The sequence below is a fragment of the Cetorhinus maximus genome, chromosome 4 (genome assembly GCF_964194155.1).
Source record: "Cetorhinus maximus chromosome 4, sCetMax3.hap1.1, whole genome shotgun sequence".
NCBI lineage: Eukaryota > Metazoa > Chordata > Chondrichthyes > Lamniformes > Cetorhinidae > Cetorhinus > Cetorhinus maximus.
The window spans coordinates 16,331,942-16,350,864 of NC_135882.1; the positions used below are offsets into that span (position 1 = coordinate 16,331,942).

General features: G+C 45.5%; 1 long non-coding RNA gene across 2 annotated transcripts in view; it reads left to right on the plus strand.

Moving 5' to 3' along the window:
- Window positions 1-18,923, plus strand: part of LOC144679520 (uncharacterized) — a 227,233-nt gene that overhangs the window by 71,785 nt on the left and 136,525 nt on the right. For both annotated transcript variants that reach the window (XR_013576356.1, XR_013576357.1), the window contains exon 3: window positions 9,889-9,969. This is a non-coding gene — a long non-coding RNA (uncharacterized LOC144679520). The remainder of the gene's footprint in view (window positions 1-9,888; window positions 9,970-18,923) is intronic.

Here is an 18,923-nt window from a genome sequence, read left to right on the forward strand (position 1 = left end):
GGGTAGACGGGATGCAGATTTGAGGTTACTGTCAGATCAGCCACGATCTTATTAAATAGCAGAGCAGGCTTGAGGGGCCGAATGGCCTACCCCTGCTCCTTGTTTCTATGTTCGGTATGTATGTTCGATAAACCTTCGTACTGGATTGTGCTGTCACAGAGTTCCATGTATCTTCAATTCAGGAATCGCCATCCTCCAATGTTACTATGTTTTTAACTTGTGTCGCTGCTCGTATTGTGGAGGAGGTTAGCAACAGAAGGAAGGGAGAGGGGTTCGATCAGTAATGGGCGACCTAGGCTAGCGAGTGGCCCTCCTTCATCTCAGTGGGCCGCAAGACTGAACTCGGGCACTAACCATGACCCCATGAATAAGAATTTGCGGGCTGTGCCAATTGAACCGTAGCAGCGATTTGATTGGACGCAGAGAGAGAGAGCGCACGGCTCTCTCAGTCAATGCTGTGTGCAATCGGTCTGCACCTCACTTCACGGGCCCTTGCTTTGTGTTGCTTGTCGTTTTAGTAATACCGGTAGGAAAAAACTACATGGACAGAAACCAGTGGAATCTGGCAACCCTGAACATGGTCAGAAAGGTCAGAACCCTAATGGGCCGCATACGGCCTGTGGGCAGCAGGTTGCCCACCGCTGGGTTAGGCGGAGATGATTGTTTCGCTCGGATTTGTTGCCTTTTATCCTTGGTGTCCATCCCACACTCCATGTGCAGTGTTGGAGTCCAATGGAAGATCGCTTTCCAGGTGCTAGCCAATGTTACTGTGTGGCTGGGCTGCTTAAAGCCCTGCGATTTGCCCCTCTTGTTCTGTAAGAGTATGGCCGGACTTGTCGCAAGGCAGCTGCAAAATGTCACTCCAATCTACTGCCCTCACCCTGCCGGCACTGAGCAAGACAACTTTTCCGAAGAAAAATAGCTTTTCTTTTACCAAAAGAAATAACTCTGCTTTTGTCTGTCATCGAGATTAAGCCGGTAACTCAGTCTTGTTCTAATAGCAGTCAAGCATTCTTCCAGTTCAACCTTAAACAAACTGATTTGAATTACTACCACCCAACTTTCTCTAATTCTACCAGAATCTGAATTCACAGCACAGTACAGCTATTGAAGGAAGTGTGCAGATGCTAATCGGTGAGTAAACTGTGGGGGTGGTGGGTATGTGATCATTCTCCCTCCCAGACAGAATGGGTGCAATCTTGACTGCATTTGAAAGGTTTCATCTGTCGGTGATAGATGCGGGTCCCCATGGTCTGTGGGCCCACCCCCCAAACCAGCCGACGCAGCCTTCCTGTCAATTAAGAGGCCGTTTCCAGCTCTCCCACCCCCGGTCCAATTAGAGATGGTGGACGGGTTCCTGGAGCTGCAGGCCCAATTGGAAGGCCCGCAGCTTTGGAAGGCCAGCAGCCTCACCGGGAGAGGTGCACTCTGATCAGGCAGAAAGGAGAGCTTGAGGGACGCCTCAAAATGGGGGTGTCCTCAAAGGCGTGCGTCTCCTCAAGGCAGAGGCAGTAGGCCTCTTGGAGTAAGGGGGAAAGTTCTCAAGTGGAGTCAGGTGGGTGAGGCCTTTCCTGCCCACGCCCCCCCCCCCATCATTGGGGCGTGGAACCTCTGGCTCTTGTGCGATGGCCATTCAGCCTGCCACTGGGAGGCTGCCTCCGCTAAGCTGCTGGCTTGGCACTCGACAGGAGGCTGCTCTGATCCAGGCGGAGTCCTCACTGCCCTGCTAGTTGCTACCTATTGGCTACCATGCAGCTGCCAACCAAGCCAGTAGCCATTGCTGGTATGACCCTGCCTCCAGCAAGATCGCCTGGAGGTATGAACGTGTGGGCCACCAACCCAACATGGACCTTTCTGATTTCCCTCCCAGTCCCATCTTCAATCCCACCTCCGTGGGCCTCATAAGATTCCTCCCAATTTGAGCTAATGTGAAATGGTAGACAGTTATAAAACCCGAAGTTCCCCATGGATTTACACCAACAAACACTCCTGAACATTATCCTGTTGAGAATGTCGGAACAACACACCAGTGCAGGAAATTCAACGTTTCCATGGTGATAGCCTGGCGCAGTGATGGAAAACAGTGCAAGTCAGAATTGTTAATTTTTTATTCCATTGCAACAGAATGTTCCAGAACACTCCCACATGACTGACAGAATTATTCTAAATGATGTAGAATTGCGTAAGCCACTTTAAATGCTATGGGATCTGAAGTCCTGCCTTCTTTGCCTCCTTGTGTTAAGACGTCAGCGTGATTATAAGCATACAAGTAACAAGCTAAGTATTGCAGATGCTTCAAAATCAGAAACTAAAACTGAAGGATGTTGGAGACACAGCAGGTTGATGGGTGTTTCTGGAGCAAACAGTCAAGTTAATGTCTTAGGTAACCTTTTCAGAGACACAAATAAAGCTGTTTATATTTGTCATATGGCCAGGCCTTTGGATCAGTTCCCACACTCTGCTATTTATGGATTGCATCAGTTTAGTTACCTGATGCAATCAGAAGCAGTCAAGAGACCCGCTGATGTGACAGATAGCCTGGCCAAATACATTGTTTTTTTCTCTCTTGGTTATTAATGATAGGTAAAGTATTTCATTGTTTCTCTACAATTGTTTCGCAGTCGGTGTGCTTTGTATTAAACAGAAGTAATCAGGATATAAGGAGGGTAGTGTTTTGTGCCAAAACATTGATCCTTCACTCAATATAACAAGGACTGCTCAATTTTCAAAGCTGTCTCATCCCTGTGCAGTTAAAGTATGTGTGTGTGAGAGAGAGAGGGAGAGAGAGCGGGGGAAAATGCATGTCCTGTGGGAAAATACACCATCATGTGGATATCTGGTGAGGCCAGAGGTAGCCTTGTCAGTCATGCCTTTATGACTATCAGTGCTTGTCTAGGCACCTACCTCAATAATATCCACTGGGAACCCTGACTGCCAGTGCCATGGAACTGTTGACAACAACTGTACCCAGGCCTTCGGACGAGAAGGGGACAGAGATGAATACTGTAAATGAAGGTTCTTCTTTGACTTTGTGCAGTACTATACCAACAAGGTCTGCAGGGCAATGACTTATTTCAACAGTCGAGCCTACAGTTATTCCCTTTTTCCAGTGTTGTGTCAAAGTCTGGTGCACATGCCTGTGTTTCCAGTTACTGTGACCACAAGTGCTTTATGGCCATAAATCCTGTTTGTGTGGTCACCACAAATAATAAACACAACTGCACAACAGAGCCAGCAAAACTGCACACTGAACAAAATTGGACTCTTCAGAAGGACTTTTTTATGGAGCACCTTTCACAATCTTCAATAAAATATTTTTGAAGTATAGTCACTGGTGTAATGTTGGAAGCACAGCAGCCAATTTGTGCACAGCAAGCTCCCACAAGCAACAATGAGAAAATCAGATGATATGTTATTAAGTGTTGGTTGAGGGATGGATAATGGCCAGGAATAGGTCATCCACCTGAGAGGGCTGATGGGTCCACAGTTGAATATCCGATCTGAAAGATGGTGCCACCGATGCTACAGCACTCCCTCAGTTCTGCATTGCACTGGAGTGTCATGATCTTGTTGAATGGTGGCACAGGCTCGAGGGGCCGAGTGGCCTACTCCTGCTCCTAATTTGTATGTTCGCATGTCTTCTTTCACTTTTGACTTAGATTCTTGAAGTGGAACCTGAACCCACAGCCTCCTGATTGAGTCAGAGTGCTAACACTGATCTGACTAAAACTTGATCTCATCGTTATATTTTGGTAAGACCGATCCCACTATGAAGTGTTAATTTGCTCAGCTGGTAACTGCCTACCTTGTGTTCCTCTGTTGCTTTAAGTCCCATTCTTGCTTTATTGTGGCCAGTCGAAAAGCTGTCATTCTATTTTAATCTTCAAATCAAGCTACTGAGAAATCCAGTTTGAGGGGCCGAGTGGTCTACCCCTGCTCCCATTGCTTGTGTTCTTAAGTATAGTCTCTGTTTGACTGAAGCGAAGTACATTCTCTTTCCTTCTGGAGAAACTTGGCACTTCTCTAAGTTCAGAGAGTTAACATCTGGGTTTGCAGGATTATTGCTGGCATTGTACCAGCTAACCCATCATGCAGCCTAGCAGCAGAAAGCACTGGTGCGTTTCTTGCTGCAGGGTCCGGACAGGGCCCCCCTACAAGGTGGGCCGTTGAGGCTTGTCGGATTATTTGAATCAAAAGGGCAAGGACCCCAGCCTCGGTGACGGGTGAGCCACTCCCAAGTTCCATTATTTGAGTCTGACCAATGTTCGGTTGTGCTCTGGAATAATTGCAGAATGGCCTGCTTCCGGTATCCATTTACTGGGCCTGCCACGTGGTTCCACAATCCCGTCACCAGATTTGCCATCATAGAGCCTCCTTGAGCCCAGAAAGATCGCATTTACTTTCCCCTCCTCCTCCGCATTGCAAACCCCCCCCAACCCCAGTCAACCCCCCTCAGCACCCCTAGAGGCTAGTCACTCGGTCATCGGACAACGAACAACTGTGGCTTTGTGCATTGCTCTTTGGACTCAGTTACTCAGAGCTCTTTGTGAGCAGCATAGTGGGCAGCATAACTCTCCACAATATGTCCGTTTACTGCCGCAGTCCTGATTGTGGCTCAGAACTAAACCATTCCCCATCAAGCATTGGTTTCACCAGTTTCAGGCATAGGAAGCTTCACCAGCAGCTGTTTGCTTCTGGCAACCAGTCAGACTCATCACTGAAACCCGCCCTTAGAATTGGATGCCCTCAAGCCCAGTCTGCGTATAATACATTTTTATTAGCTGTCGTCTCAAATAAGTTTCCTCATTTGGCTGCAAGATGGGCATCCATACTCAGCACAACAGCAAATGTAACTTTTCACCAACTGTTTAGGCATGTGAGAGGCTTTGGCGAAGAGAGCCACCCATTGAGAAGTTGACTGCTCCTCTGTGGAGTATTCATTGGCAAGTCTGTGTATGCACCTCATTCTAGGACTGGAGTATGTAAACGAGACTGGCGCTTCGGTACTGCGGAGATGCAGAGTTGTCAGCGGTGCTTTCTCTGGACGACTTTTTAAGCTAAGTCGCCTGTGGTTCAGCTCATTATTGAAAGAAGAGCAAAACTTTTAGCAAAGCCCTAACCAGCAGCACTACAAACAGATCAGATAACCTTTTATTCCGTTGCTGTTTGTCAGAGCTTGTGACATGCAAATTGCTGAATTTACCTCTATAATTATCAGTCCATTTGATGTGAATCCAATGTACGTGGAGCATTTTGAAATATTTCTTAAGGCCTGATAATATGCTATATAAATCCAATATTTTCTCATCGGACCTGTATGTCCTAGTCACCCTGTCATAATTAGTCGAAACCCTAGCTTGTTATCCCTCTGTTGCCCAGGAGGTTAATTGTACCACCTCCGCTGCTGCACTAGCCAAGATCAACTAACTTAATGTTGACCTTCATACCTGGATAGCCTGTGGTCTAGTCCTTCATGGAGGTGTGCCTTTACCCGCTAGGTATTAACTGCAATGTTGAAATTTTTCTTCAGGTACAGGTAGAATCTTAAGAGCAACTGGTAGCAATATATCAGATGGGCTCGAACTGCTCATTAAACATTGATGCAAGAACAGCATCCAATTGTGGAGTGACTCTTTGATCCTCTTGCTATGTAACTTCAGAAAGTTATTCCTGGAACAGTTGATAGGATAGCGTGTTTCTCCCAACTCTGTCCGTCAGGCGTCAAATAAAGGTCTGAATTTCTTTAAAGGCATTTCTCCCTATGTCGTGGGTTAAGCTGCCCTCGCAGTAGCTTAAACCCAATGTTAACTTTTTTCAGGTACTGGAGCCAATCGGTTTCTAGGAGAGCCTAATGGCAAGAATCAAGGAGGATAATTACACTCAGGGGTGCCCTGGTCAATATTTATCCTTTGATCAAAATCTTTAAAACAGATGGCCTGATCCATCATTACATCACGGTTTGTGGGCGTTTGCTGTGCACAATTTGGCTGCCTCACCTCCTACAATGCAACAGTGACTACACCTCAGAAGCGTTTCATTGGCTGTAAAATGCTTTGGGGTGGGGTCCCGAGGTTGTGAAAGGCACTATATAAATGCAAGTCTTTCCTGCCCACAAAGTAACGGACTTGACTATTCAGGATTGATTCAAAGAACAAAGATAAGTACAGCACAGGAACAGGCCCTTCGGCCCTCCAAGCCTGCGCCGATCATATTGCCCGTCAACTAAAACATTTTGCACTTCCGGGGTCTGTATCCCTCTATTCCCATCCTATTCATGTATTTGTCAAGCTGCCTCTTAAGCACCACTATCGTACCTGCTTCCACCACCTCCTCTGGCAGCGAATTCCAGACACTCACTACCCTCTGCGTAAAAAACTTGCCCCGCACATCTCCTCTATAGTTTTCTCCTCTCACCTTAAATCTATGTCCCCTAGTAATTGACTCTTCCACCCTGGGAAAAAGCTTCTGACTATCTACTCTGTCCATGCCACTCATAATTTTGTAACTTCTATCAAGTTGCCCCTCAATCTCCGTCGCTCTAGTGAGAACAATCAGAGTTTCTCCAACCTCTCCTCATAGCTAATAACCTCCAGACCGGGCAGCATCCTGGTAAACCTCCTCTGCACCCTTTCCAAAGCCTCCATATCCTTTTGGTAATGTGGCGACCAGAATTGCACGCAATATTCCAAGTGTGGCCTAACCAAGGTTCTATACAGCTGCAGCATGACTTCCCAGCTTTTATACTCAATACCTCTGCCAATGAAGGCAAGCATGCCATATGCCTTCCTGACTACCTTATCCACCTGCGTTGCCACTTTCAGTGACCTGTGGACCTGTACACCCAGATCCCTCTGCCCGCCGATGCACTTAAGTTCTGCCATTTACTGTATAATTCCTGCCTGTATTAGACCTTTTAAAATGCATTACCTCACATTTGTCCGGATTAAACTCCATCTGCCATTTCTCCGCCCAAGTCTCCAACCGATCTATATCCCGTTGTATCCTTTGACAATCCTCTTCACTATCTGCAACTCCTCCAACCTTAGGTGTTCTTGATGTCCTTCTTGCCTCTCCAGCCTTAGCAGAGAGAAGACAAATTAACACGGAGCTCAACTCCAGAGCTGATGGTATAGTCTTCCTAAATGGCGAAGTGAGTTAGGCAGTTTGCTGCAATGTTGGAAGTATTAAATCCAGATTAATTTTGTTTTTCCATCGCTGTAGTGCTGAAATGAAGTGGCTGATAATACAGTGAAAGAGGCCAGCACTGAACACATCAGGTTCTTGAGTAAGGTCAGCTAGCAACCTTTCCACAAGGCTGACTTATTGCTATTGGGGAGCTGGAATGACACTGTCACCGGTGTGCACCTGTTCAGAACGGATGACTAAGGGGAGGCCCAGAGAGAAAGGAGGAGTTTTGCAACTGGTTTGACTTTTCCCGCATTAGAGAGCCACCCTTCGTTACCTGCCCACTTTTCTGTGGCCTGATCCAGCAAGGAGGCTCGAGTCCCCTGGCCCCGAAACAAAGGAAAAATGCCAGAAAAATTAGGCCAGTCAATAGCCTGTCACTCGTCACAAGCGCCTGATGTGCCAGCTTCCAGCCCAAGGCCACCTTAGGACGCCCAGGCCAATGAGTGCTGGTGAAATATTTAAATGAGCTGACCGCACATTATTGACCCCCAAGGTTGAGCAGCTGAAAACATGGCTGCTCCCAAGTGTTTTCCAACCCTAGTCCTGCCCTCTGATGCAGTTGTGTTGTTCCTTGGCTAACAGCTGTGCAGCTGGGAGTAAGTATCGGCAAACCTGGTGGGTACTTTCAGACTGCGGCGAGGATGATCTGTTGCCATGATGCTTTTATTGGTTGCCTTACAAGACTCTTCGCCAGAAACACCTATCAGTGGCCATATCAGGAAGTCGTCCTCCTGCAGGTGAGACGATGGAGTGTCGGTGTTCCTCATGTGTGCACTGGCCGCAATGGCACGGCCAGTCTGCACAGGAATGTTTGGGACCCCCTAGCAGTGCGACCAGTTCATCGGAAGACCAGTCTCACATGACCAAGTAAAGTGCCAGAGAATATGGCAGCTGGCTTTCTGTATTGGACCAAGCTGCTGTGTAAAAGAAACTAAGATTTCCTTTGAGAATTAATTTACACTACCTGTGCAGTCGAATAAAATGGCTCTCTTCTTTTGTTTAAAAGGCAACAGTTTAGTCTGTATGCCCCAACATTCACCATAAAACTGACTTCAAAGTGCTGTTATTTCTAATTATGTTGTGTCAAAACATAGGAACAGGAGAAGGTCATTTAGACCCTCAAGGCTGTTCCACCACTGAGGTCCAGGTGTGATCTGTGATTAACTCCATAGACTCAATTTTGTGCCGCATGTATATACCATTAAAGCATAAATTTTACACAAACCACACTGACCAGTTTATTCAATGCTAATATTTCTGAGCATGGCCAAGACTATGGAGCAGTTACCTAGAAAGAGGATAATTATACAGCTTCAAGTACTGCGACCGACATCAATACGAAAGCAAAATACTGCAGATGCCAGAAATTTAAGTAGAAACAGAAAGTGCTGGAAATGCTCAGGTCCACAGACGCTGTCCGACTGGCTGAGTATTTCCAGCGTTTTCTCTCTTTATTTCAACATGGACCTTCATATCTCTACAGTCCAGTCCTTCGCGGAGGTGCGCCTGAACCCACCAGGTAGCAAAAAAACCACTTAAGAACCTAAACCGGATTGTCGAAGAAGTGAAGCGAGGTTTTTAATTCTCAGCTATGTTTTGTATGTTGCTACTAATAACATGAAAGCGATAGAATGAGATAATCTACAATAGATTCTAGACAGATAGAAGGAAGGAGCAGCTCAGTGTGCAATATCTTTGGTATCATTCACTGCAGACTCTCTGCTAATGCCGTTGTGGTGGCCCTCATGACTTGTGTCGATTGATTTAAATCACCTTTTTTTTTTGTTTGGCCTATTGCCAAGTGCGTTAGCTGAAGGTCTGTAGAGACGCCTTAAGATTTCAGTGAGGTGCCACTTATTCACAAACCTTCCTCCGTTCATTGAGGCAAAGGATATTTCTTTTATATTTCTCATGCTTTTAAGGGGTGAGATGTACAAGTTTCCTGCTTTCACTCCTCCTCCTGTATCAGTAGGATATACTTTTGCTGAGCTGGGCCGCTGTCCATCTGTACATAAATATAAAACTGGACTTTTGCTGTAACGAATACTTGACCTTTTTTGTGACAATCGCCCAAATGCTTTTTTTAGAATTCACTCCTTTTTTTAAAAAAGGATTTTGCAAAGTGAGTAAGTGATCACAAAATGGCTACGGAATCATCAAAGAATATTTATGAAGAATAGTAATATTTGTGAAACTTAAATAGTCTTACACAAAAAGGTCACTGAATTGCTTTGCCTTGTTCACTGATATAATTACAGGAACACTCCCTGGCTAACAGTACATCACTTGTATGTTTCATTGCATCACGAGTAATTCTGACAAAAAAAAGCTACAACAAATGTCATGTTTTAAGCAAAAAAATTGGCAACAGGTGACTGTGTTCTGACTCTGAATTATTTTTTACCTCTAATTGTCCTTTTTGGGTTTTTTTTAAACAAACACATGTCGGCTGAGTGAATGGATCTGGTAACCTGACTCCAGCATCGTGCTTGATCGACCTGCCAGGTTCAGACACTTCTGTCTCACACAGATCAAGGATGAATTTTTGAGGAGAATGGGCTCAAACCTAGACTTTCTCATACCGTGGTTCCGTGCGTTAGTTAAAGCACTGATAATGCACAGCAGGGACAGTTTTTTGAATCTATCATGTTTTCTTTCTTCTTCTCACTAATTTTCTTCCTTTTTTCTCTTCTCCTGAAGGCATTGACTCTCTGTGGTTCCATGGACATCAGCATGTCTCTGATATCTGATCGTGGCCATTCTTAAATGTGAATCTTGATGGTGAGTGTCGGCAATATACGTTTATTTGTAAATGTGTGTGCTTATGTGTATGTGCATATTTGTTGTTGAGGCAAAACTTGGGAATGTGGTGAACAGTGGGGAGGATAGTAACAGACTTCAGGAGGATATGCACAGATGAGTGAAATGGCCAGATCCATGGCAGATGCAGTTTAATGCAGAGGAGTGTGAAGTGGTTTATTATGGTAAGAAGAATGAGGACAGGCGATATAAACAATAAATGATACGCTTTTAATGGGGGCGTGGAGGGGGTGCTAGAACAGAGACACAGGACTTGGCATGTATGTGCGCAACTCCTTGAAGATGGCAGGACAAGTTGAGAAGGCTGTTTTAAAAGAAGAGCTGTTAAAAAGGATTATTGGCTTTATTATAAGAGGCATTGACTGCAAAAGCTAGGAAGTTCAGCCAGACCGTTATAAGTAGTATGTTAGGCCTCAGTTGGAGCATTATGGCCAATTGTGGGTACCACACTTTTTAGGAAGGGCATTGAGGCCTTGGAGAGGGTGCAGAGAAGATTTACTGAGATGGATACATAAGAATGAGGGTTACATAGAGAAAGTGGGGTTCATCTTCAAGAAGAGAAGGTTAAGGGGAGATTTGATAGAGGTGTTCAAAATCATGAATGCTTTTGATAAAGTAAATAAGGAGAAATAGTTTCCAATGGCAGTCGGGGCGGTAACCAGAGAACACAGGTTTGAAATAATTGGCAAAGAAAAGGAGGTGAGATGTGGAGAGATGTTTTTTCCATGGTGATTTGCTGTGATCTGAAATGCGCAGTATGAAAGGTGGTGGAAGCAGATTCAATGGCAACTTTCAAAAGAGAATTGGTTAAATTAAAGGAAAGCTTTGCGGAGCTATAAGGAATGACACAGAGAATGGGACCAAGTTAGACAGCTCTTTTTCTGCTCACACGGGCATGCTGGGCTGAACAGCCTCCACTGTTGTGCCGTACTGTGTATGAAAGGCTATCGGGATGAGGAAAAACTCGGGAAACTGAGGTTCTTTTCATTCCAATGGAGAAAGTTAAGAGGCGAAATGGTGGGGATTTTCGGAATTATGAGGGGTTTTGATGTGAGTAGGGAAAAGTGATTTCTGTTGGTCAAGGAATTGGTAACTGGAGGTCATGACTTTGAGACCATCCAAAAAACGAAGGGAGAGATCAGGCAATTTCCGTTTTAGTTCGTGGCCTAACACGAGCCCATACTTTAAACGGTGTCTGTTGGAGAGCTGGCTGAGTTACTTTCCCTCTCTAACCTTTAGGTCAATTATGGGGCGCTCACATCCCCTGGCTTTAGACCAGCTAACCCTGCATGGATTGAGGATGGAGCTTGGCGTGCCAGCAGAGCAGTTGGGTAGAGGGAAGTAATTCAGAACACTTCTGCGCTTTTTTTGACTGTAATATATGTGAGACCTGTGTTAGTAATGCTGGCTCCCACTGCACAGGCCTTAGCAGCTAGCTGGTCAAGTAAATCTACTGGAATTTGGTGTTACTGATGGCAGGAAAGACCTATTTTTATCTGACAACCAGCCTTTAGATTATAACCAATTGCTTTTGACTGGCGCATTGAAAAGTGGTGGTGCCAGCACAGGCCTCAATCAGTTTAAAAGCTGCTTTAAATTAAATTTTGTTTTGCAAGGCCTTCCTTCAGAAGTGCTCATAATATGTTTTTGGAACAGAATTGGTTTGGAAGAAATGTACAAACGAAGTTTAGATTTAGTCTAAGTTCCACAACAACTGAAGCTGACTCGAAAGAGAGAGGCTTGCATCTACATAGCCTTTCATGACCTCGGGGGCAAAGGGTTTTACGGTTGGTGGAGTACTTTTGAACTGTTGCTACTGGAAACGCAGCAGCCACTTTGCGTACAGCAAGCTCCCACAAACAGTAATCTGTTAATGGCCAGAATCTGTCTTTGGTTGAGGGATAAACCTTGGTCAGCACACCAGGGCAAACCCCCCCCACCGCTGTCCTTTGAAATGGTGCCCTGGGGTCCTTATGTCCAACCAGGGTAGCGGATGGGGCCCTCGGCTTAACGTCTCAGCTGAAAGACGCAGGGCATCTTGGAGTCTTGCAGAGAGTTGGAATAGAAGATCGCCATGCATTTTTAGAAGAGGTGCTGAGCAAAGACCAGAGTATTGAATTGCTTCAGTGGTCAACATGCTTGTGTTACTGTAAGTGTCTGTTAAAATGATGTGTGCAGCAATACAGCATAAAACAGGTTGACCAAAGTGCTAAGTATAGAGGGCTGAATTCCCTCTATATCTGGAATGGGACTTGAACCCATTGCCTTCTGCTTCAAGCGAAAGTGCTGCCAAGTTAAGAATGGCACTGGCTAATTAAAGTGGAAAAGTTCTATTGCCCACTCACAGCTCCCCCACAGGAGGCTAGTTTTAAAGATCCTATATGAAGGAATTGAGTTTCTCCCCAAAGCCTAAAGCTTCTGTTCATTCAGGTGGCCATCATTGCCACTCACCTACACGTTAGCCATTATTCAGTCTACATATTAGCCAAGCAATTGCAGCCGGTCTAACTTCATTACTATTAACCAGTCGGAGGTTTAATGACCCAATGATAATAGTGTTTGAAGATGCAACCTAGAAAACCCAATCTTTCATCCGATGCCATTCAGGTTATGCATTAAATCCGGGCCAGTTCTAACCAGACTCGTTTATCAGGAAGGTACATTTTGTGCCTGGGATTGAAAGTGTATTAACCTAATGGATGCAAGGTGATAGCTAAAAAATAGCCTTCCATCCATTCACCTTGCCACACTTCCTCACCCCAGAAACAACAACTTATGTTATATAGGGTTGACATAATGAAACATTCCAAGGCCTTTCACAGGATCATTATATAACAAAGTATGGCACCGAGCCATGTAAGGAGATATTAGGTCAGATGACCAAAAGCTTGGTCAAAGAGGTAGGTTTTAAGGAGTATCTTAAAGGAGGAATGCGAGGGAGAGAGGCAGAGGGGGTAGGGAGGGAATTCCAGAGCTTGGGGGCCAAGGCAATTGAAGGCACAGTCATCAATGGTGGAGCAATTGTAACTGGGGATGCACAAGAGGCCAGAAATAGAAGAGCACAGGTAGCTCGGAGGGTTTGGGGACTGGAGGAGATTACAGAGATAGGGAGAGGCAAGGCCAAGGAGGAATTTGAAAATGAGGATGAGAGTTTTAATGTCAAGACATAGCTTACCCAGGAGTCAGTGCAGGTCAGCGAGCACAGGGGCGATAGGGGAACAGGACTTGCTGCGAATTAAGACACGGGCAGCAGTGTTTGGATGAACACAAGCTTGCAGAAGGAGGAATGTGGGAGACCCAAGCAGCAGTGCATTGGAATACTCAAAGTTAGGGGTAACAAAGACATAACCGAGGGTTTCAGCAGCAGATGAGCTGAGATGGGGCAAAGTTGGGCGATTCTGCAGGGGTGAAATAGGCGGTCTTAGTGACAGCGTAGAGATGAGGTTGGAAGCTCAGCTCGGGATCAAATGTGACACCAAGGTTGCGAACAGATGGTCTTAATCTCTGAGTGTTGCCAGGGTGAGGAATGGAGCTAGTAGATAGGGAAAGCAGTTTGGAGCCGAAACCCCCCAAAAAAATGGCTTCAGTCTTCCCAATATTTAATTGAAGGAAATTTCTGCTCGTTCCAATAAGCGGTCTGATAATTTAGCAACAGTGGAGGAGTCGAGAGAGGTGATGGTGATGTAGAACTGGGTGTTGCAGCGTACAAGTGAAAACTAACCCTGAGTTTTCGGTTATGCAGTCGAGGGGCAGCATAGAGATGAGAAATAGGAGGGGGCCGAGGATTGATTTTTGGAATAAATGGATTGATCCGATAAGCACCGTTAGTGCGTGTGTGTGTGTGTGTGTGCGTGTGTATGTGGTTTCATTTTGTACAGATGCTGCTTGACTTGCTGAGTGTTTCAAACGTTTCCAGTTTTTATTACGAGGTGATGAATTGTGTGTTTATGGGTTATTTCCCCTCACGGAGCATTATAGCCCCATCTCCCATTATCCGGACACGTAAAGCTTTCAGCTCTAGAGGCCAGTGGTTGTTCCTCGCACCTCTTAGCCCAATGTTACCAGAGTCTGCTTTAATTGAGCAGCTCTCTATCCAAATTTAATAAGCGAAAATGCTGGAAACGCTGAGCAGGACAGGTTTCATCTGTGGAAAGAGAAACAAGAATTAACGTTTCAGGTCAATGACCTTTTGTTGGAACTGCTAAATGTTACAGGTTTCAGTAAGTACAGAGCCAGGGAGGGATGGGGCAGGTAAAGGATATAAGAAAGAGATCTCTGATGAGGTAGTGATTAAATGACAAAGGGGATGATAATACAAGGCAAAGGAAACGATCATCAGGCAAGTGAAGAAACAAAAGATGTGCCCAGAGGAGGCTTGTGTAAATGGTTACAGCAGAATAGTAGAGGTGGAGGGAAACATAAAAGGTTTGACGAAGAGCAGAAGGGATGTGGACTACCCTGCAGGAAGTAGGCTTGTATTTCTGTGTTTGAAATACTGTGTACTATTAAAAACACAAAAATCTTTCTGCAGAATGAGACAGTGGACTCTGAATTTGTGCTCATTGTATTTGGGGGACTCATGATTTTGTTTGAGTTATGAAGAAAGATGCTGTATCTGTATTGACATTTCCAAATGAGCTTAATTGGAGTTGATTGAGCAGGCACTCAGTGGTTAATGTTCTGATGAAGAGTCATACGGACTCAAAACGTTAACTGTACCCCTCTCCGCAGATGCTGTCAGACCTGCTTGAGTTTTCCAGGTATTTTTGTTTTTGTTCTAGATTTCCAGCATCCGCAGTATTTTGCTTTTAACTCAGTGGTTAATGTCTTTGCTGGATTGGAATAACCCCCATCCCAGGACATCACTTAATCACTGTTATCCTGTTTGCAAATGAATTATCTTGAACACTTGCATTGTCATTGACACAAATTTGAATAATTGCTTGTCATTGACTCCATTGTAAATTGAGATTGCTGCTATGTGGCATTTGAGGACAGAAAGCAGGAAGTCACTGACAAGTGCACCTTGCAGCAGTGGCAGGAACACAGATATAAGGCACATTGAGTTAAGGCTACACTCTTCTTACAAAAGGAATGGAATTCAACAAGAAGTCGCATTTGCGTTACTGATTGTCGCTCCTGGCAAGTTGGAAATGACTGACGCTTGCCAAGCGATAGTATTGGCTATCGCAGTCTGGTTGAAGGTCTGTACCTCTGTTGGCAGTGCCAGGTCAGAAAACATAATCCCAAATAGCTTGCTGCCCAAAATGGTAGTGACCCAACTTTTTTAATCACCAGCCCAACAGGCAATGTTTTGTTTTTTGCCTGTACGGAACATTCGTAACCACCAGGGAAGGCAGCAACCCCCGTGAAGCAGGCAACTTTGAAACAGTTGTAGAAATTTACCTTATCCATAGCTGTTAATATTTTATATATGTACTCTAATGAACCCAGTTGTACCTGTCCAACACCTCTCTCCTCATCCTCTGTGCCATTCGATTGTTTCTCTGACATCTGGTCGGAAATGAGTTATACCTGCCTCTCACAGAATCTCAGAATTGTTACAGCAAAGAAGGAGGCCATTCGGCCCATCGTTTCTGCACCGGCTCACTGAATGAGCAATTCACCTAGTGCCATTCCCCCGCCTTCTCCCTGTAACCCTGCTGATTGTTTCTTTTCAGGTAGCAGCCTAATTCCCTCTTGAATGCCTCGATTGAACCTGCCTCCACCATACTCTTAGACATTGCATTCCAGAGCCTAACCACTCGCTGTGTGAAAACGTTTTTCCTCGTATCACTTTTGCTTCTTCTGCCAATTACTTCAAATCTGTGCCCTCTCGTTCTCCATCCTTTCACGAGCAGAAACAGTTTTCCCGTCTACTCTGCCCCAATCCCTCATGATTTAGAATAGCTCCATTAAATCTCTTCTCAACCTCCTTTTCTCCAAGGAAAAGAGCCCCAACCTCTCCAATCTGTCTTCATAACTGAATTCTCGTCCCAGGAACCATTCTTGTAAACCTCATCTGCGCTCTCTCCAATGCCTTCATATCCTTCCTAAAATTTGACACCCAGAACTGTACACAGTACTCCAGCTGAGGTCTATAGCGCTTTATACAAGTTCAACATAACCTCCTTGCCCTTGTACCCTGTGCCCCAATTAATAAAGCCTAGGATACTGTATGTCCTATGAACCGCGCTCTCCCTCTAGAGTTGTACCCTTTATTTTATTTTGTCTCTCCATGTTCTTCCTGCCAAAATGCATCACCTAACATTTCTCTGTATTGAATTTCATCTGCCACCCATCCACCCACTCCACCAACCTGTCGTAAGCAAGGTCAAGGCTTTGCTGTATACGTTGACTGATTCCTTGCCCCTTTGCTAGCCACTGTCTCTGGCTGTGTCGCCTTCCTGTTCGATGCTCTGTTTAGTTTTGGACCCATGGCCTCAGTGCCACAAAGGTCAATCATTCCCACCTCCAGAACATTGCCTGCCCTTGGACCCAACACAGCTGCTTTATGGCTGGAACCTTTGTCACCTCCACAATTACTTCAGCTGCCTTTCTTTGCAGCTCTTCCTCCAGCAACACCAATTTAAGCAGCTGCTAAACCTATTCAGTTGCCCAGCTGCATCAACCAGCCCTGCGCCCCAACCCCACCACCCCACTTCAAACTACTGACTCTGGCCTTGTTAGTATTCTCCATCTCCCTTCAGCCCACCATTGCTGGTGGAGTCTTCAGCTGTCTGGTCCCTGGACTTCACCAAAAACCTCCCCCTCCCTCTTTAAAATGTTGCTCAAAACCTTTCACCTTGATTAAGCCTTTGGTCACACCTAACCTCATCCTCACTGCCTGAAAGTTTGTTTCCTTTTGCCTACCTGTGATGCACCTTGAGGCATTCATCATGTTAAGGGCACTTAAAGAAATGCAGGTTGCTATCTCTTTTTTTACACTTTCATGAGGTGCCTCCTTAACAACGTTCTCAATATTTCCTCATAACTTCTCTTTGCACTAGCAAGCAGTCTTGTGACTTTGATCAGCATTCTCTCCAATCTTTGTATTTTTTTTTCTTGTAGTGCACTGGCCAGAATTGAATACATTACTGCAAGTGGGGTCTAACCAGGGCATTGTAAGTCCTTGGCATAACCTCTGAAACCTTCCAGTCTACTGTCCTGGCTATATATATCCTCGGATTCTATTAGCTCCAGTGTTTGCTTCACCACCTTGTCTGGACATTGAAAGCGATGAGTTTACCATCACTCCCAGGCCTGTTTTCAGCTGTCGCCGAACTCCGGAATTACCTTCACTCTGGCAAATGAGATCGACTGGATGAAGGATTCTACTGTTTTATTTGTCCAGCCAAGTGACACGCGTCAGGACATTTAAAAACAATCCATTTGGCTGCTGTGTCTAACCCAAAGCAAGATTAACATGCCCAGACACGCCAGACTGCGAAGCCTGTTGCAGCAGACGTGGACCAATTCGGTTCTGGGCCCCCAGAATGGCAAAGACTTGAGCACAGCAACAGACGGCCTTGGCCCATTCCACCGAGTGACCAAGAGGCGGAAAGTTTTCTCTCCCCAAAAATAAACTTCATTCATAAAATTTGTAAAAGTACACGACAAAACATTTTGACTTAAATTACAGAGAGTGCAATAAAATTCACCTTTGCCTCCATGCAGCCTCAATGCGATTTCATACTCTTGGGCGTTTTCGATGTACGTTCCTTGTCAGGCACACAGCCCAAGAGGCTCCACACCGTTTCCAGCCCCTCGGTGCACTGTGGCTGAAAGGCCTTAGGCAGTGGCCTTTTCCCATTGCGCCTCTGCCCCAAGCTTCAGCACATCCCTCAACATGTAAGAAGTTAGTCTTATCAATTGGGGTAGATGGTGGTGTAGTGGTAATGTCACTGGGCTCAGTAATCTAGAGGCCCAGACTAATGCTCTGGGGACATGGGTTCAGATCCTACCCCAGCAGCTGGTAGAATTTAATTTAAATAAATAAATCTGGAATATAAAGATAATCTCAGTAATGGTGACCATGAAACTATCATTGATTGTTGTAAAAACCCATCTGGGTCACTAATGCCCTTTAGGGAAGGAAATCTGCTATCCTTACCTGGTCTGGCCTACATGTGACTCCAGACCCACAGCAATGTGGCTGACTCTTAACTGCCCTCTGAAATGGCCTAGCACGCCACTCCATTCGAGGGCAATTAGGGATGGGCAACAAATGCTGTCCTTGCCAGTGACGCCCATATCCCATCATAGAATAAAAGGAATACTGGCGGTATTCAAGATCTTGCCTAACTTACCCACGTTAGCTGTGTTCATTTACCAAGAATCATAACATCCTTTCAGTGTTTGATGGGATGTGTGTCACTCAAAAGGCCAGCATTTATTGCCCATCCCTAATTGCCCTTGAGAAGGTGGTGGTGAGCTGTCGCCTTGAACTGCTGCAGTCCATGTGGTGTAGGTACACCCACAGTGCTGTTAGGAAGGGAGTTCCAGGATTTTGACCCAGCGACAGTGAAGTAGTGGTGATATGTTTCCAAGTCAGGATGGCAAGTGGCTTGGAGGGGAACTTCCAGGTGGTGGTGTTCCCATACATCAGCTGCCCTTGTCCTTCTAGGTGGTAGAGGTTGCAGGTTTGGAGGTTGCTGCCGAAGGAGCCTTGGGGAGCTGCTGCAGTGCATCTTGTAAATGGTACACACTGCTGCTACTGTGCATCAGTGATGGAGGGAGTGCAAGCTTAAGGTGGTCAATGTTAGATTTTCTCTTGATGGAGATGGTTATTGCCTGGCACTTTTTAAAATTCTTTCATGGGATGTGGGTGTCGCTTGCTAGGCCAGCATTTTCATTAGCCATCCTAATTGCTCTTGAGAAGGTGGTGGTGAGTTGCCTTCTTGAACCGCTGCAGT